Source organism: Talpa europaea, assembly GCF_964194135.1.
Source record: "Talpa europaea genome assembly, chromosome: 7".
In the NCBI taxonomy this organism is placed as follows: Eukaryota; Metazoa; Chordata; class Mammalia; order Eulipotyphla; family Talpidae; genus Talpa; species Talpa europaea.
In genome coordinates this window covers 135,853,819-135,872,483 of record NC_140074.1, presented here as the reverse complement: position 1 = coordinate 135,872,483, position 18,665 = coordinate 135,853,819, and positions in this window count along the sequence as shown.

The window sequence follows — 18,665 nt, the reverse complement described above, 5'->3', positions numbered from 1 at the left end:
GGGCCTGTCCCCGACTCCCGGTCACCGTGTGTCCCCCTCGCCTGCATGGACTCCCCCAGTTCTGTTACGTGCCGTTGTCCTGTGACCGCCATGTAGCTGCCGCGAATGGCCGGGCGAGCGAGCTGAGGGCGCCGGAGGGGTCCGAGCGCGCGTCCCCTCTCCCCGCCCGCTCCCCAAACACGCCCAGAAGTACACTCCACCGTCGTGAGAACAAGCCTAGAACCCTCGGGCTGGGAGGGGCGAGCCTGGGCTCGGCCCTCCGGAGCAGACAGGCCCACCCCTCACTCCAGCCATCTCGGAGCCGTGCGTGGGCAGGCGGGCGTCCCTGGCCGCCACCCGCCCTGCGCGCGGACCCGCCGCCCAGGCGCGCGGGAGCCGTCCGTTCAGGACCACAAGCCATTCTCTGCCCCCGCCGGAGGGGCAGAGCTCACCCAGACGCTTAGCCCGTGTCCGTCCCCTTCCTGCCCTGCCGGCGCCCGCGCGCCTGGGCCGGAGGCTGACGTTGAGCTCACACCCCCGCGGCGCCCCACGGGCCCCGCCCTCACTGTGTTGCCACGCGGCCCTGTGCTGGCCCCGAGGACCGCCGGCGGCAGGCCGCGGCCGCCATCCACTCCCCAGCGGGTTGACGTTCCCTCTTGCACTGAGTAACACCTGCCTATCTCAGGTCAGCCGTTCACAGAACAGGAAGCCGGAAGCGCTGTGGCCGCAGCGCGTGTCCCGCCGAGCTGGTGGCCCCCGGCCCCCCGCGTGTCCGAGGCAGGAGCGCGGCCTGCGGACCCCGGGGCCTAGATCCCACTGGAATCGTAAGCCTTCTCGCTTTTGATACCACAGTATTATTTCTCTTACTGTAGAAGAAAAAGTTTATTACCAAACCAGAGTATTTTTATGAAAGAAAAGGACAAACATAAATTAATTCAACCTGTATCTCCCTCGAAAATACTTTCAGGCGCCGTCAAAACAGGACCGAAAGCGTGTATTTTGGAAGAAAGAGGCACATTTTGTATGCTTTCTTTTCCTTTCGTAGATGCCCCGTTTATTTTCTGAGACTGCGAATATCACCAGCCCTGGGACCTGAGGTCGGGGGGCGGCGTGGGGGCGGCGAGGGGGGCGGCACGGGCGCATTCATCCCACGGAGCTCCAGAGGGGCCACATGTTCTCAAAGGCGTGTTGGGGGCCAGGACGTCGCCGGCGTCCCCCGTGTCTCGGAGCTGCCTTGTTCAGCGTGGCTGAGGCTTAGCAGCCCCGACCCCGGCGGGGGACGCCGGGCGCTGGCAGTCGACCCCGGAGGCGAGGCCCCTGGGGCCCCGGCCCGGCCCCATCGCAAACACGGTGCGGGATGCGCGCCGGGAGGCCGGGGCGGCGCCGTGGGGAAGGTGGGCGCGGTGCAGCTCGTTAGAGGGACGAGGCGTTGAGGGGAACAAAGCCCAATACTTAGAGTCCCAAGTTTGTCTCATTTGCCAAAAAACACAAAAAACAAAAAAACAAAGCAGCAGCCCCGCGGTGGGCCCTGTCGCGCTGTACATACTGTACCATACGAGGAGCCGGTGCGTCTTACTTTTCCATTATTTGCTACCAAAGCTGTACATTTTTCACACGAGCTGCAGCCTTTGGGGTGTCCGCGGGCCGGGACCAGGGCCCCGCCAGCCCCGCCGCAGTCTGGACGTGCTCTACTCCCACCGGTATTCTTGCTTTCTCCTCCTCATTTTCTTGCTGAAACGACATGAACTGCTGAGTTTATTTTTACACAGTAAAGAGTGAAGAAAGACTGGGGTCTCCTTGGAGTGTCTTTTCTGAGCTGGGGGTGTCCCCGCCCTGCCCGCTGGGGGGCGTCCCCCGAAGGGGGCTGGAGCTGCCTGGACTCGCAGGTCCCCTCTGGGGCCCGCGGCCGCCCCTCCGCCGGGCTGCTGGGCTGACGCAGAAAGACAAAGTGACCCCCCAGGCAGCGAGGCCACACCAGGCTTGGGGTGTAGAGCACCACCCCACAGCCCCGCCCACCGGGGGAGCCCCCCGACGCCCAGGCCCAGGCCCAAGTTCCTGTGGCCCAAACTGCCCTGCTCTTCCTGTCTCCCCCAGCCCGTCCTTGGCCGCGCCTGTCCTCTGGGCCTCCCGGGCCATCCCTGCACTCCAGGAAGACAGTGGCCCCAGATTCGCGCGGGGGGGTGGGTGACCAGGAAGATCTCGCTCCCCGACTGCTCGGGGCCGAGCCAGACCCCAGCTCGGGGTGCACGAGCTGCCCCTTCCCAGGGACGCTGTGACCGGCCCACCTGGGGCTGCCCGCCTGTGCGTGGCTGAGGCCGGGCTTGGGGGGGGGGGCACCAGGCTGGAGCCCCAGAGGCCAGCCACACACCAGAGCCCCTGCCCGGCAGTGCCTGTACCGCCCAGCAGCCCCCACACAGGCCTCGCTCGGGGGAGCAGGCCCCAAGGCCGCGGGCCGCTCTCCCCGTGACTCCATGGAGGGGCTCGTCAGGGCATTTCAACCACATTAGCGCCGACCACGACCCACGGCCACGGCCTTTACCCCTGCTCTGGCGGACGCTGCGTGGCTGCGGCCCGGCCCGGCTTGGGATGGGGCAGGTGGGTATGCGGGGCCGACGGGCCAGGCGGGCTCGCTCCTCTTCCTGCATCACTGAGACCCTTCCACGGATGCCTCTGGGGGCAGCCCCCTCTCACGACGCTCCCTCCGAGGGCGCCAAGACCCCACGAGGAGCTGGGCGGGGCTTCTCCTGAGGCCGAACTGTCGACCCCCCCCCCACCCCAGGCTGCAGTGACTGCCCCCGGCAGCCAGTCAGTACGGGGGAGCGCGGAAGCCTTGAGGCCAGTTCTCAGCTCCTGCTGGGCTCTGGGTGGCTGCCCCCTGCCCTGCCCCCTGGAACCCAGGGGTTCCATCCTGTGTCTGGCCAGCACCACCTGGCTGGCTGGCCCTGGCCTCATCAGATGGCCCCTGAAGGGCAGCAGAGGTGGGACCAAGCCTGGAGGGCCTGGACGTGGCCGGAAGGGCCAGCGCATGCATGTGTCTTAAACTGCAAGGCAAGTGCATCCTGCCCTCAGGAGCGGGTCCCGCCCCGGGCCTCCGAGGTGCCAGGTCCAGAGGCTGGGGTGCCCGCCACTGCCGGCCCTCTCTGCTGGCCTCCAGGGACCACCGAGCTCCCATGGCTCTGACCAGAGTCCACTGCCCACCAGGCCCAAGAAACCAACCAGCAGAAGTAAAAATGGTGGCCACAGGCGTTACAGAGAGCCCAGCACTCCCCGCAGGCCCGTGGCTCCGAGCGCAGCGTTTCAGAAGCAGGAGCCGCTGGGAAGGTGCCGGAGCACAGCCTGCTTCCTGTGGGGCTTGGCGTGGCCAGCCTCCCGGGCGGGGCCTCCTGGAGCCCACAGCCCCTCGCCCCGCCACGGCAGGTGCTGGCCCTGGGCTCCGGCCCTGGTCTGGCTTTCCAAAACCCTGGGCCGCCCAGGTCTCCGGGCTCCCCCACCCAGCTCTCCACCCCGCTTCCTCCGTGCCCCAAGCCCCAGCCAGGCGGTCAGACAGCAGGCCAGAGCCCCCGGGGCTGGGGAGGGCTCAGCGCAGAGCGTCCAAGCAGAATCACCTCGAGGAGGCAGAACCACAGAGATGGGGTCTTGGGGGCGGGGCCGGGGCCGGCCCTGGGAGGGCTGGTGGCCATGGCCCAGAGGCCAGCTGCAGCTCACAGGGGCCCAGCCCCACCCATGCCCTCCAATCTGCCCTGCCACCGGTCACCCTGCTTGGCTGCTCGGTCACGCTCGCCCCTGGGGGTGGTCATGTGCCCAGGGGAGGCCCAGCTCAGCCCCTGGGGCTCCACGAAATGGGCCTGCTGTGGAGGCAGGACCTGCCTTCTCCCTGCCGTGCCGGCCGCGGTCCCGGCAGCCCAGCCTCCGGCCAGAAAGCCCCGTGTGTCTGGGTTCTCCCCGGAGGGTCAGCTCTTGCGCGTCCCGAGACTGGCGTGGTCACTCCAGGAAGGGGACAGCCATCCCCGGGGCCTTGGGGATGACAGGGTAGGACCAAAGGCCTCCACTGTCCCTTTGGGCTTTCCCCACCCCGTGGGCTCCGGCGAAGCCCCCTGCGAGGACACCTGGCGCCCCCAGCTCTGGGTGCGGAGCACCGGCCCGGCCACTGTGGGCACCCGCCTCTCTGGCCTCCCGCAAAGCTGGCCAGACCCCTGCCCTCGACCACACAGGAGGCCATGGCCTTGGCGACCGGCTCCGTCGTGCCCCCACCAGCCGGTCACTGGCCTGGTCCTTGCCTGTGCCTGCTCCTGTTTATCTTTTCTTGCGGACCAAACCAGGCACGCCGCCGAGCCCACGGAGGAAGGCGAGGGCGGAGCCGGCCTGAGCATGCAGCCTCGGCGGGGGCATCCCTGCTGACCAGACCTCCCCCCTCCCGGGCCCCCGCGCGTCCGTCCCTGCTGCTTCACGGTCGGGGATGGCCCGAGACAGAGACGGCCTGTCCTCGGGGTCTGGCCCCTGACTGAACCTGGTTTTCTTCCACCAACTCTTGTCTCGAGCCCTGGCAACCGGAGCCAGGGCCCAGGAAATCCCGTTACCATTTCTCAGCTTCCAGATGAATCAGGAGATGTGGGCACTCGGGCAGGGTGCCCGCACCGAGGGCTGAGCCTTGCCACGACCCCTCACGAGCTGGGGCTTGAGTGGCTTTGGGGAAGGGCAGAGAGGATGGGCCAGGAGAGGCTCCTCCTGGGGGCAGCAGGCCCCCCCCCCCCGCCCCCTGGAGCTCTGCTGGGCCCTGGCAGGGCTCCAGGCTGCAGAAACACGAGACCAAAGGGGGGGGTGGGGGAGCGGAGCGGCGCGTGCCTGGAGGCCTAGGACACTGCCAAGGAAGCCGGCTGTCCCTGTTTGCTTCCTGTGCTTCTCAATCCAGGCCAAGGTGGGGGCCATCTGCTGAAGTGGGCACAGAGGAAACATCTTCGCTGTGCAGAAAATTGGCTTCCGAGGGGAGGCCGTGTGCTCACACAGAGCCAGCCGGGAGCGGCCCACGGCCTGGGCTGTGCCGCGGGTGCCGGGAGGCACGGGCAGGACGAGCACAGGGGAGAGGGTCCCTCCAAGCTGGCCGCCCCAATCCCCGCTGTGCTCCAGGCTCACCACCCAGAGCCTCGGAGGCATCAAGTCCCTTTTTGAAATAGAGGGGCCTGTGTGCAGGGGCTGGGGGCTCCCCCTGTGGGAATGCCTTACTGAGATTCAATCCACATGCTGCACGACGCGCACACTTCGAGCGTGCGATTCAGTGGCTTCTGGCACAGTAATAACCAGGTGAGTTATTAAGCGGCAGTGAACCCCCGCGACGCTGGCCTTCGGGGCCCCTTGGGAGCCCCCAGTGCAGCTGGCTACGGTTACCACGCTGGGCGAGCACCACCGCCACCCAAGCCTTCCCAAGGTCCCGAACAGAAACCGTCCCCACTGGAGACTGATTCCCCACGCGCGGCCCAGAGTCCCGCCCGGCTGGCCTGCTTCGTCTTAATGGATTTGCCTAGTCGAGGGAGCTCACCGACGTGCAGCTGTGCCACCTCTGCCCCTCCCTGTCTGGCTTCTCTCTAGCTTCATGTTTTCGAGCTTCGTCCATGGTGTACGCTCGGCAGTGCTCGCTCTCTTTCATGGCTGAGTAACATTCCGCAGCCTGGACACACCACGCTTCGTTTGCCAAAGCGTGCATCAGGTGAGCACTCGAGTTTTTCCGCTTTCTGGCTATTGGGAATAGTGTAGCTGAGAACACGGGCGCACACGACCCCTGCCAGTCCTTGCTTTCAGAGCTTCCGGATGCGTCCTTATGAGAGGAATCTCGTGAGAGCTCTACCTTCAGCTTTTTGAGGAACTACCAATCAGTGTGTCTCTCTGCAGCGGCTGTGCCACTCACATGCCCACCGGCAAGGCGCTAGGGCGCCAATCTCTTCACCGAGGCTTGTCATTTCTGTTTGCTCTGACAGTGGCCGTCGAAGGGCGTGAGACGGCATCTCACCGCACTTCCCTGATGAGGAATGATCTTTCCAATCGCTTATTAATCATTTTATATCTTCTTGAGAAAACCTGTTCAGGTCCTTCTCCCATTTTAAAATCAGGTGGTTTTTGGTCGTTGAGCCGTAGATGCTGTTTACATATGCTGGCGCGTGTCCCCTTACTGGCTACAGAGACTTCTTCCGCGGACTGTCTCCGCTCTCTCGGTCACGCCCTTTGAGGTACAACAGTCCATCTGAATGAAGCCCAGTGCCTTTCGGTGTCACATCCGAGAATTCGCTTGCCTGCCTCAGTCCTAGTCACGGCTGCCTCCCCAGCAAACACAGTCCCCGGCCACTGTGACCGCTCCCTTCCCCTGGGCCTGCCGGCCTCTCCCCACCCAGCCTGTGAGCCAGGCCAAGGCCCTGCTTGTTGGTTTCCTCGGAGAAGCCTCTGCTGGCCCCGACGTTCTTGGCCCTGGGCTCTGCTCTTCAGAAGCGTGGTTCTCTAAGAATCGCAGGATGTCAGCGCAGATGTAGAAAGAAGAAAAACAGACGCGCTCCTTGAAACAAGCACTGGTGCTTTCCTGCGGGGGAGCGCGAGCTGGGGTCGGCTGCAGGATGCCCGAGGCTCTGGCTGGCCTGACCTGGGCCTGCTCCTGGCTCCCCTGCTGCGCTCGGGGTCCTGAGCAGCCGCTCGGGGTCCTGAGCAGCCGGGCAGGGCGGAAGGGGGCGGGGACTGTGGCTTTCCCAGATCCTGGGAGAGAAGAAGGGAAGGAGCTGGCGCCCAGCCCGGCGAGGTGGCGGGCACGGGCTGGGAGGGCGAGCCCCGTGCTGCCCCGTGACGCGGCTCCCCAGTGACGCGGCTCCCCAGTGGGATCCGCCGCCCAGAGCCGCCAGCGGGCCGCCCACACCTGCCCGGCTGGGCCAGCAGAGCTGGGCACCTGTGGGGGGCCGGGGGCGCAGCCTGACGCTGGACTGCCAGAGGCCTGGGGTCGGCCGGCGGGGCTCCCCCCATGAAAGGAAGGGGCTACCCTGGGTTGAATCTTGGTGTCTCCCAACATTCAAATGGATATTCACCCCAAACCTGTGAATCTGGCCATATTTGGAAATAGGGTCTTTGCGGATGTCGTGGACACGAGGTCACCGGGCGGGGGTCCTGAGAAGGGGGCTCAGGGGGCGACGCAGGCCCGGCCGTGGGGAGGCGAACCAGGGCGTGGCCGGCGGGGTCCAGGCCGGGGGCGGGAGGGGCGGGAGGGGCGGGGGGGGGGCTCTCCCGCAGGGTCGGGCCGCCCCGGGCCCCAGAACCCAGAGGACACGACCCGCGAGCGCGGGGCCGGGGCGGGGGCGCGGGGGCGGACGCGGGGGCGCCGGCCAGGGAGGGGTCCGCGGGGGCTCCCCGACCCCGGAGCACGGGGCGCCCCCACCGCGCGTGAGGAAGCGGCGCCCTCGGGACGGGCTCTTGCGCCGGCCGCGCCGTCCGGGCGCTCCCCGCCGCCGTCCATCCTCGGCCCGGCTCCCGCCGCCCGCAGCCAGGGAGGGGCCGGCGGGGGGCGCGGGCGCCGGGGAGGCCTCCGGGGCTACGCGCCCGGCTCGGGGGTGGGGGGGGGGGGGGTTTGCCACGGCAACGCATCCGGTGTGATTGGCCGAGCGCCTCCAGCGCTCTCGCGAGACCTGGACGCGGCCGCAGACCCCCCCCCACGCCCCCCGCGCCCCCTCCCCCGTCCCGGGACGCCCTCCCCTCCCCCCCCCACGCCCTCCGCCCCGCGGCCTCTCCAGCCCGACCCCCGCCCAGGGCGCCCCGGGCCGCGGAGGCCCCGTCGAGGGCTGCGCCCGCCCGGCCTGGGCGAGGGCTCCCGGGGCCCGCCCTGCGCCCCCTCCTCCCGCCACGCGGGCGTCCTCGAGGGTCCCCCCCCAGGAGAGCCGCGGGACCGACGCCTCCCGCTGCCCCTGGGGTCCGGCCTGTCCCTGGGCCGCTGGGCCGGGCGCCCTTGCGGGCCAGCAGCGCTCCCCGCCGACGGTCAGGCAGGGGCCGCTCCTCATGGGTGTGCGGCCCGGACGAGTCGGACGGACACGTGGTGCCGACCTCGTGGGGCGCAGGCCAGGCAGCCGGGTGCCCGGGCGTCGGGGCTCTCCAGGCGCTTCTTTCCAGAGTCCCCGGCTCCTCTCCTGACCTTCCCCGCCTCTCCCCCAAGCCGCCGTCCAGGCTGTGTCAGCAGCGGCCGCGGGCACTGCCCTCCTGGCACTGCCCTCCTGGCACTGCCCTCCTGGCACTGCCCTCCTGGCACTGCCCTCCTGGCACGGGCAGCCAGGCCTGGAACGGACATCTGGTCTGCCTCGAGCACAGCAGGGCCTCTGTGGTCCCCTGGAACCCGGAGGCGAGGTGAGCCGGAACCGGGAAAGGCCACGCATGGCTGGGTGCCCGCCAAGTGGCACAGCGTCCCTGGCACGGCTGCCTGGCATCGCCTGCCACTGCGGCTTCCTGTGGCCGGGCAGGCTGAGGGCCGGGGCGGGCCTGGGCCGTGCCTGGTGATGCCAGCGGCCTCGAGCCCACGGATGGTGGCAGCAGTGGGCAGCCCCTGCTCCTTCGGGCAGTCCGCCGGAGCCCCAGACTGGGCAGAGGGAGAAGCCTCCTGGCCAGACAGGCCCCCAGGGTCGGGAACCGGGATGCTCCTGGGGCGTCCTCTGTGCTCCCAGCACAGGCCGGGCGGGCGTGGCTAGCAGCGCTTCACAGGGGAGGGGCGAAGGGCATCTGCTGGCCTGGCAGAGCCGGTGGCCTGGCTGGAGCCGCACGGGCCTGCGTGAGGCTGGGCAGGGCCAAAGGCAAGGCTCACAGGAGAAGCACAAGGTGGGGACCCAGCAGGGCCAGCCCGTGGGGACTGGAGCCCTCACGCCTGGAGCCTCTGACAGACGCCTGCGCGGGAGCTGCCTCCCAGGTGTACCCCACATCCGCTGAGCCCGAGCCGCGCTGGGCCCCGGGTCTTGTGGGGACGGGAGCTCTTCTCCCTGGGAGGGTCACCTCCCTGTCCCTCCCCCAGGGGCATCTCCAGGCTGCCCAGCTGAGCTGGCAGGGAATGCCCTCGGCGCGCCTACCTCCTCATGCGCAGCACCGGCTCCCCGCCCGCCTTGGTTGATGGGCCGCACTTGGCCAGCAGCGCCCCAAAGTAGGGCAGAAAGGCGGTGCCCTGGCCTGGGGCGGGGGCTCACCAGGAGCCCCTCTGCAGCCCCTCCCGGTCACGTGGGAAACCTGTGCCCGAGACCCCCTTCAGACCCGAGCCCCATCCCAGGGGCCGAGGGCGCCCTGGTGACGAAGGTGTCACGACACCGTCAAGGGCGCGGCTGCCCGCACAGGGTTAGGCCCGGCCTGGCGTGACAGGAGACAGACAGCCGGGGCCAGGGGGTGCGGCCGGCGCCCAGGCCCTTTCCATCGGCAGGAGGCGGCATCGTGGGGGGAGGGCACGGAACATCCCAAGCAAGCTTCTGGCCGGGTGGGGTGTCTGGAAGCCGGGGTACACAGGGAATGGCGGGAGAGGCCGGCTGGGGGGGCTGGGAGCCGCGGGAGGGGCGCCAGAGCGCCCGGCCCGAGGCTGAGCAGGCGGAAGCAGCTTTTCAGCAAGTGCCCGGGCGCCTTCTTGGAAGCGGGCTGAGTATAAATTATAAATAAACAAACGAGAACTCTGCAGCCGGGCGTGGGCCGGCGGGAAGGGGGAGAGACTGGAGGCCTCACTCGGGAGCCAGGGTCCCCCGGGGCCTGAACCCACCACCCCCTGCTGCCCCGGCCTCCTCGGAGGCCCGGCGGGTTTCCAGCTGAGGGCATCCGTCTGGGGTCTCTAGCTTTGGGGGGCGGGCCCGGTCGGGCTGCAGGGGCGGCCGTGCAGGCCCCCCGTGGAGGAGGGGGCGCCCAGCCGGCTCTCAGCCCCAGAGGCACAGCCTGAGTCTCCCTCCTAGAAAAACAGGCCCGTGGCCACTCATGCGCGTGGGAGGTGCCTCACCAAATGTTTGAAGGGGAAAAAGCCCATTTTCTTCACTTTTTTCCTTTCTATTTTGGATTATTTTTCTAGATGACTTCATTTCTAAGAAGGGTGTAGGGGAGGAAGGAGGACAGAGGGAGGGAGCCCCGAGGAGCAGCGGGTGGGGGGGGTGGGGGACGGAGGACGTCGCCACCCTTGGGCCAGTGGGGCGTGTCCTGCCCCGGGGGTCGGCCAGCTGTGAGCCTCCCTCGTCTGACCCCACCTGGCGGCCGGGCCGGCCCCACTTCCACGGCCCGGGGCGGAGGCCGGCTCTCGTCGGGCCGGGCACGTCCAGGGGAAGGTTTCCTGGACCCTCTCCCTGGCACGACCTCCTGCCCAGCACTGAGCTGGGAGGCATCACGGCGACGTTTCTGTGCCCACAGACTGCTGGGCCCCACACAGCCTGCTCCGGCCAGCTTCACGGGACCGGGGTTCACATCCCCGCGTCCCCAAAGCCAGGGCCCGTCACACGCCCTCGAGGGACAGGGCTGGTGTGGCCTCGCTGTCCCGCCCCCGACACTGGAGGGGCAGCTCCCCTGCACGCCCCTCAGCTGACCTCTGCCCAAAGCGGGAGGGGCACAAGAGGCGGGCCCAGCTGGGTGCAGCCCCCCGAGACCACACCGCTGGCCGAGGGCGTGTCTACCCGTCTCCAGCAGCTGCGGAGCCCAGAGGGACACCCGAGCCCAGGCCTCTGTTGCCCAGGCCGCCTGCACCCTTGGCCCCGCGGCTGGTGGCCCCGCACGGGGGTCTGCCCCCCTGGTCCCGGCCCGCTGCAGGCCCAAGTCTGGACTCTCCCTCCGCCCTTCTACCTCCGCACGACCCTGGACTTGGGGCCACCTCGATCCACCATGTCGGCCTCTCAAGAGCCCTGGCCTGACCACCCGCAAAGACGCCTCCAGGTCTTCACATTCTGAGCCCCGGTGAAGCTCCCGGGGCCGCCTTCCAGTCCGTCTATGGCAGGTGGACACGGGGCAGGCGGGGGGAGGAGGGAAGGCGGGGGGTGGCAGAGGGGAGAAGCCGGTGACCCCCAGCCCGGCACCCACGGTGCTCGCTCCCCAAGCCCGGGGTCAGCTGCTGCCCTGCTGGGTCTTCCCGAGGCCGGGGCTGCCCCAGCCCCAGGAGCCACGAGCACCTGGCGCCTCCCAGCCCAGGAGCAGCTCCGCAGCCTGTTGGGTCCCAAGCACCCGGGGGGGACCCCTTCCCCCAGGCCTCCAACTCCCTGCAACCCAGAAGTGTCTCCTTTTCTGCTCCCGACGCGCCCTGGTGACATTGACGCGTGTCCACACGGAGCCTGAGAGGCCCGGTCGGAGCCGGAGGGCGAGCGGCGCGGGCTCCCCCCCCCCCCAGGCCACACAGGCGAGCCTGAGACGACCCCGGGTGCCCTCCCGGCCGCCACCCTGGACTGGTCCACGGCGGGGTCTGGCTCCCCAGGGACGGGAGCTCAGCCCCGGCCACTGAGCTCCGGCACGGCCGCGTGTCAGGACGCGCCTTCCGGGGGCCCTGCCCGGGGCGCCTCGCCCGCACGGCTCAGGCCACAGGCCGCGTCTCCGTCTCCCGCTCCCTTGAACACCGCGGCTCTGGCCCTCCAGGCCGCCCTGCCCAGGACTGCCCGGCCCGGGTGCCGCCGACACGCGGGGCGCGGGCCCCAGGGGAGAGCGGCTGCGGAGGGTGACTCGGCCGGGCCGGGCGGAGCCAGGCGGGTGCCCCTGCGCGGAGGTGACGGTCTGCCCGGGCCAGAGTCCCGCCACCTGGCCGCCCCCGCGCCTCAGGCCGTGGCCACCCACAGGCGCCCCTGGGCCGAGACCGTGACCCCAGCCCGGCCGGGCCTGCGGCGATGTCACACGTTGGGGAAGGGAAGAAGGATCGGGCACCGGCTCCGGCGCACCGAGGACGCTGAGTCACAGGCGCTGAGTCACTGGGGGGGGGGGGGCGGCGGGCGGGGGCGGGGGCGGGGCGGCCGCCCTGGGAGGGGGCAGGGCCCCTGGGCCTGAGCGGTGGAGGGCGGCCCTCCCAAGGGGTGTGGGGGGGAGCAAGCCGGGGTGCAGGTCAGGGCCCATGCGGGGGCGCGGTCTGGGGCCGGCGTGCCGGAGGGCGAGGGGCGGCCGCACAGAGGCCTGGGCCGCGGCTCTGCTCACAGGCTCCCGCGGGGACTGCAGCCTCGGGCACCTGAGTGGGCAGCTGGGGCAGCTGGGGCTGCGGGTGGCCTTAGGCGCTTCCTTGCCACCTCGACACTCCTCCTCCCCTTTGAGGCCCCAGAACCCTGCAGGTGGGAGCCCAGAGGGTCGGGCTTTGGGGCGCTGCACTGGGGCGGCCCCCGCCTCTTGCCATGAGGTGCCACGGGCAGGCCGGGACGGGGCTACGGAAGCTGCCAGAGTGGCCGCAGGGACCTTGCCCGCAGGTGGGACCCTGACCTCTGAGCCGCGCCCTGCAGCTCGGGGTGCTGCCCTCGGCCAGGGTGGCCTGGCTGGGCGTGTGGCACCGCCCCACCCTCGGGGCCTGGCGGGAGGCCCCTGCAGATGGCAGGCATCTGTTTGCTGAGGACACCCCCGTCCTGGCGGGGCTCAGGGCTTAGGAGCTGCCTGAAGGCGCCCCGAAGACACCCAGCCTCGTTGCTTCGGGCCCCCCCCGCCCCCCCCCCGTGCCAAGGGGTTGCTGAAGGCCCCGCCCAGTGGTCCTGGAGGCACCTGCCCGGCCCTGCCCACGGCCCTAGGGCCAGGATTCCGTGAGCCCCTCGCCCAGGCCTGGGCACCATGGGCCGCGCCCTGAACAGGAGCCCACGTGATCCCAGCCCCCCTCCCTCCCCGGCTCCTCCACTGGCGGGCGCCTGCCTCTCCCGCCCCCACGCTCCTGGCGGGAAGGGGTTCCTATGGCACCCCTTCCCCCGCACACACTTAGCTCACTGGCAGCCCATCTGCCCCAGACGGGCAGCAGCAGGCGCCTGCAGGCACAGCGGTGCCCGAAGCAAGCTGCCAGCGGGCCGGGCTGCGGCAACTGCTCCTGGCGGGGCGGGGCCCTCAGCCAAGGCCAGGTCAGGGGAGCCCGCCCTGCCCCACACCCACCAGGCTGAGCGCGAGGGCCAGGGCCGGGAGGCAGCGCTGCCCTCGCAGCCTCCGAGCCTCCCCTGTCAGGCTCCAGCTGCTGGGAGGGAGCCCATGGCTGCCCCTCGAGGGCCGGGGTGCTGCGCTCCCCGACTGCCCGGGGAAGGCTGGAAGGCCGCGCGTGCCCTTCCTCACGGAGGCAGGTGGAAGCCGCGGGTGACTCCTGAGGACCTGCCCCCCGGACAAAGCCTGGGAAGGGGGCCCAGAGCTCTCCCCGGGGACCTGCAGCCACGCTCCGGCAAGCTCTCCCCTCTCGGCCACCCAGGCCCGCCCTGGCCTCCCGGCCGCAGGCTTCTCCACGGGGCCCCTCAGTCCACCTGGTCCCCTCGGCCTTCCACCGTGGATGGGGGCAGGGCGCAGGGCAGGCCAGGGGCCCTGGGGCCCGGCTTCCAACCCTGAACCACCGACTCTCTCCGGGGTGCCTGGGCGGGCAGCCTCGTGTGCACGGCAGCAGCCCGGGGCCGGGAGGAGGCGCGGGCGGAGGGCTGCGAGGGCAGGGCCGGGCTCTGGTCTGTCCCCGGGCTCCAGGAGCGCAGAGGAGCTCCCGGGGGCCCTGCAGAGCACTGAAGGGGAGTCCAGCTGTGCTCTGGGCTGCAGCCCCCCCCCACCGATGGGGTGCACACGGCCTCCTCCATCCCCCACAGAAACAGAAGAGATCAGCGGAGCCTGGAGCCTGGGGCTCCGACTTGCTTTCAGCAGAACCTCCTGGTTCCGGAAGGGACGGGACCTCCCCACGGCCTGCGCGGGGACTGCCCGGCCTGCCTTGCCCGTGGCCTTCCGCCTGGCATCCCCGGGAGAGCTTGGGGAGGTGCGGGGCTAGTGGGAGCGGGCCGCCCAGGCAGGGGACAGATGGCGTGACCCCTGAGGGTCCCTTTAGCTGAGACCCCAGAGCCACGGGGACTCAAGCTCACTGCCAAGTCCTGCCCACGGGTCACCCCGGCCGGCTCCTCCCCGCCAGCGCCCCCGCGGCCCCCGCGTACACACACTCCCGTGTGCACACGCCTCCGGCCGCCTCTGCTCCCTCGTCTTGCATGTTTTGCTTCAGCAGGGCTCGAATGGGGACACGCTGCTCTCACAATTGGCAGCTTCCTCCGACCCCCACCCCCCGAGATGCCATATGTCAGTGTCATGAATAAGCACGAGGCTCGGGCTGGGGGCTGGGAAGTGGCAGCTGTCAATCATCCTCAGAGTGTGGGGCACCCACGGGTGCAGGGCCACCCACCACAGCAGCGGGCCGGGGGCCGAGCACAGGCGGGGCGGGGGCAGCGCGGGGCCTCATCGGGAGGGACGCTCCCCAGGCACCAGGGCTTGCCTGACAAGAGGCAGAACCCACGGGCGGGCAGGTGACCCTGGGCGTGGCCAGAGCCCCCACCTGCCCGCAGCCTCTCGCTGCCCAGGTGCCCCGGCCTGCCGGTGCCACCTCCTCAGGACACCCTTCTCCTGCCGGGCCGCAGCCTCGCCCTGCTCCCTCCTCCAGCACAGGCTCCACGGACCACCGTTGGTGGGTCGGGGCCCAGGCCTCAACCTGTGGAGGGGGTGACTCAGCCAGTGCCCCTCTGGGCTGCTCGCTCCTCCTCACGACCCTCCCGGGAACAAGGGCCCCCACCCCTGTTTACAGGCAAGGACGCCGAGGCTCAGGGGCTTGCAGAAGCCACCCCACGCCCTCAGCTGCGTGCGGCCACCATCTGCGCAGCCGGCGGTTCTTGGCCAGGGGCGCCGAGCACTGGGCCCAGGAGCTGCTCCGAGTCCAGGCTGGTGCCTGGTGCCTGCCGCACCCTCTTCCCGAGACCTGTCCCTGCACCCTCCCCCACGCGCCCCTCCCCAGAAGTGACCCGCTTCTCTGCCCCCGAGGGCGCCCTCGCCCACCTTGTGTCCTCCAGAGACCGCCCAGTCGTGGGCACTGGTCTCTCCTCCCCCGCCCGGCGGCCCCACCCCAACCAGCAGTGCCTGGCTCAGCCTCACCCAGCGGGTGACCGCGAACGTCCGCACAGGCAGGCGCTGCCGGGATGGGCGTCGGGGAGACGGATGGGCGTCCGAGGACGCCCGGGCCCCGCTGGAGGCCGGGGCGGAGGGATGAAGCTTGGGGACGACTGGCCGCCCCGGCTGTCGTGGGATGGATTCAGCTGGCGTTTCCCAAGCTCAGTCCCGAGTGGGCTGCTGTGGAGACCCTGGTGTGCCCGCCCGCCCGGCTGCCGGTGCTCGTGCCCAGAGAGAGCTGCAGGTGACCAGCAGACGCCTGGTCGCCGAGCCCCGCCGGCACCGAGGCGGCGGCCAGGAGGCCCGACGGGCCTTGGGAGCCGTGTCCGAGACCGGAGCCACCCGGAGAGCCGCCACAGCCACCAGTGCCCACCTCGGTGCCCCAGGTGGGTGTGCCTTCCCGGCACGGGGCTGGCTTTCCACTGAGGCACCCCCTCCCCATACAGTGGGTGGGGGCCGACTCCCCCTCGGGCTCCAGGTTGGACACGTCCCCACTCCAGCCCCCCGTCAGTGATGCCTGGGGCCTGTGGCTGAAGCCTGGGCAGAGCCGGGTGTGGTCCCGGGGTGTCAGCAGGGCCTTGGGGACAGGGAGGCTCCTGGGACCTGCCGCAGAGAGGGCGGGCGGGTGAGCGCAGCCACCAGCCAGCTCTGCCCCTGGGGAGTGGACACACACCTGCCGTGGGGTAGGGTGGTGTGAACTGGTTCATCCCGGGTGACTGGAGAGTTCTCGCTTCAGACACCCACAGATCAGGACTCACGGCCGTCTGGAGCGCGGTGTGAGCCAGGGTGTGCCGAGCTGGTGGTGGACGGCCTCACCAGCCCGTCGGGGGCAGGGGCGGGTGCTGCCCAAGAGGGGACTGTGTGAAGGGAGGAGGCGGGGGCCATCAAGGCCTCGTGTCGGAAGTGACCCCCCCCAAATCTGCACCTGCACAGGCTGTCCAGGCCCACCGGGCTCCGTGTGGTCAACGGACCCGGGTCACGGGGGCCATCCTGGAGGCTGGCGGCCACGGGCCCGGAGAAAACGCCATCTGTAGCGGCCTGATGTTTTCATCGACCAAAAGATTTCGCTTTCCAGGGCAGGGCTCGGGGGAAAGTAAGTAATGAGCACAAAGAAAATAAACCAAACCCCAAACACAAGGCCATTAAGGCCAGGAAAGCCCTCCCTGCCCCTGGGATTCCCCTGTCGGGCGGGGAGGGCACGGAGAGAGGGCCCAGCCCCATCCAGTGACAGCTGTGCCCCGGCCTCCGCCTGATGCCCACGCTGCCCCACGGCCGGCCCCGCAGCCGCCGCCGCCGGCAACCACGTGACGGGACACTGAGCAGTGGCCCCGGGCTCCGGCGGCGAGCTGGGGACCGCGGGCCTCGCTCCATCATTCCCGGACACCTCGCCTGGTCATCGCGCCGTTCATTTGGGGGTCGGCGCTGCCGCACGCCTGTCTGTGCTTTTAATTAACGATTTGGTAAAACTCCACACGGGGCCTGGCCAGGGCAGTGCAGCGGGGTGGCTGCTGGGCTGAGCCATCCCTGGCTGGGTGGCCCCCGCCCCAGCAAGTGCAGGCTCCCCCAAGGGTCCCTACAGCACCCCGCTGCCTCCCGACGGGGCACCAGCCTGGGGCCGGCCGGGTGGGGGAAGGGTGTGTGCAGCTGGGACAGGGGAGCGTGGGCCAGGCTGCTGGGCACCGCAGCGGACACCTCCCTCCTGCCCCAGGCACCACCGCTTCCCCGAGACACCGGCCCTCCAATCCCAGCGCCAGGAGAGAGGCGCAGCGGTGAGGGGCTCACCCCGGCACACAGAGCCTGCGCGGCCGGAGGCCTTGGGCTGGAACCCGGGGCTCGGCATCCTCGCCCGAGCCCCTCCCACAGGTCAGGGAGCCCTGGAAGCCCCTCTGGGCCCTCGCGGAGGCGGCGGGGAGACAGAGCCCGAGCGCCGTGTGCGCGGTGACTGGGCCCCAAGGTCAGGCTGCGCCCCCGGGAGCCACAGCTCCCACCGGGACCTGAGCAGCTGGGACCCAGGAGCGTGGCTGAAGGGCCCAAGGAGCAGGATCAGGCGGAGGCCCGACGAGCGGAGCAGTGGGGTCCTCGGGCCAGCCTGGGCCTCCTCCTTGGGGTCTGGCCCTGGCCACTCCCAATCCCGGTGGTTTCCCGCTCGCTCCTGGTTGCCTGGGAAGGAGAGCGAAGGGCGGACCGGCGGGGTCCTGAGGGGGAGCCCCGAGGCTGTGGGCCTGCATCGGCAGCCTCTCCCCACCTGACGGCGGCCCCGGGCAGGCGCAGGGGCCGTGCACAGGGAGTCTCTGCCGACGTGAATTATTGAGCGGCTCCAGCCCTGTTCTCGGCCCTGGGGCGGGCTGTGGCCAGCGGAGACGGACGTCATCTTAGCCCTATTTTTAAGGTTCTGTGGGAAGGAGCCGAGAAGCCAGCACACTTAGGGCTCCCGTGCCCTCCTGCGCCTGAGCGAGGGAGTGGGGCAGGGCCCCAGGGGTGGGGGAGCTTAGGCTGCTCCTTCCCACCCGCTCAGCCCCCCCGCCCCACTTTCCGGGTCTCCTTTGAGTGGCCACCGTGCCCACCCAGTCCCCATCTGGCCCTGTCTCCACCCTGGCCCCTGCACCCCCGCCCCCACCGTCTAGAAGCCGTGGGCTGCACCCCGATGCCTGCAGTGTGGACGCTGGGCTCTCCTCCTCACCCCGACCTGGCTGGGCTGGAGGCTCGCACCCACCTCTGCCCCCAACCCACCACCCTGAGGCAGGCCCTCAGCCAAGGCCCCGGTGGGCCTGGATCAAGGGGTGGGATGGGATTCGCACCCCTGGGGGCCTGTCTGCTTGGGGAGGGTCAGAAGCACGTCAAGAGGGTGACATGCCCCTTCCGCCATCCCTGGGACTGCGCCCCCAGCTGCTCACCAAGCGGTCACGGCTGGGGCCTCGGGGGAGGCGCGAGGCCGCCTTGGAAGCCACTCAGGACCAGGCTGAGCCGGAAAAACGGAAACCCGGTTGACGAACGTCGGGGTGGGAGTGGGCCCACCGCCCTCCGCTTGGCAGAAAGAGGAAGGATCAGGAGTAACTGTGGCCACCCGGGCGCCGCGGACGAGATGGAGGCTCCCAGCACACAAGGCGGGGGGGCGGGGGGTCAGCGCAGACAGAGCTGGGGAAGCCGCCCAGGGGAGGTGCTCCCCACCCCGCCGGGGCCAGCATCACACGGTCAGAGGTGGGCAGGGGCGAGCTCCGACCCACATCCCCGGGGCCCGGGGAGACCGCAGCGGCGCCAGCAGACGGAGGCCCTGCTCCAGGCGCGCCCAGGGCCCCGGGAGGCCAGCGCAGGCCGCGTCGGGTGCCCTCCGGAAAGGCAAGAGCGGCCCCACCGCGCTAAGCTCCCGTGAGTCAAGGGACCACATCAAGGGGGCGCAAAGACGCGACACGCGGGGGTGTCTGTCAGTTCCGCAGCTGGCAGGGGCTGGCGCCAGGACGCACGCGAGCGCCCCGACAGGGCGGACAACCCGGTGCTGGCCGGGCAGAGGCCCGAGCAGACACTTCTTAGGGGAGGGCGCAAGCAGCCAGCAGGGGTGCGGGGAGGCAGGTGCCGGCGAGGGGCGCAGACCCTGCGCGCTGTGCCCTGTGGGGACACCGGATGGCTCG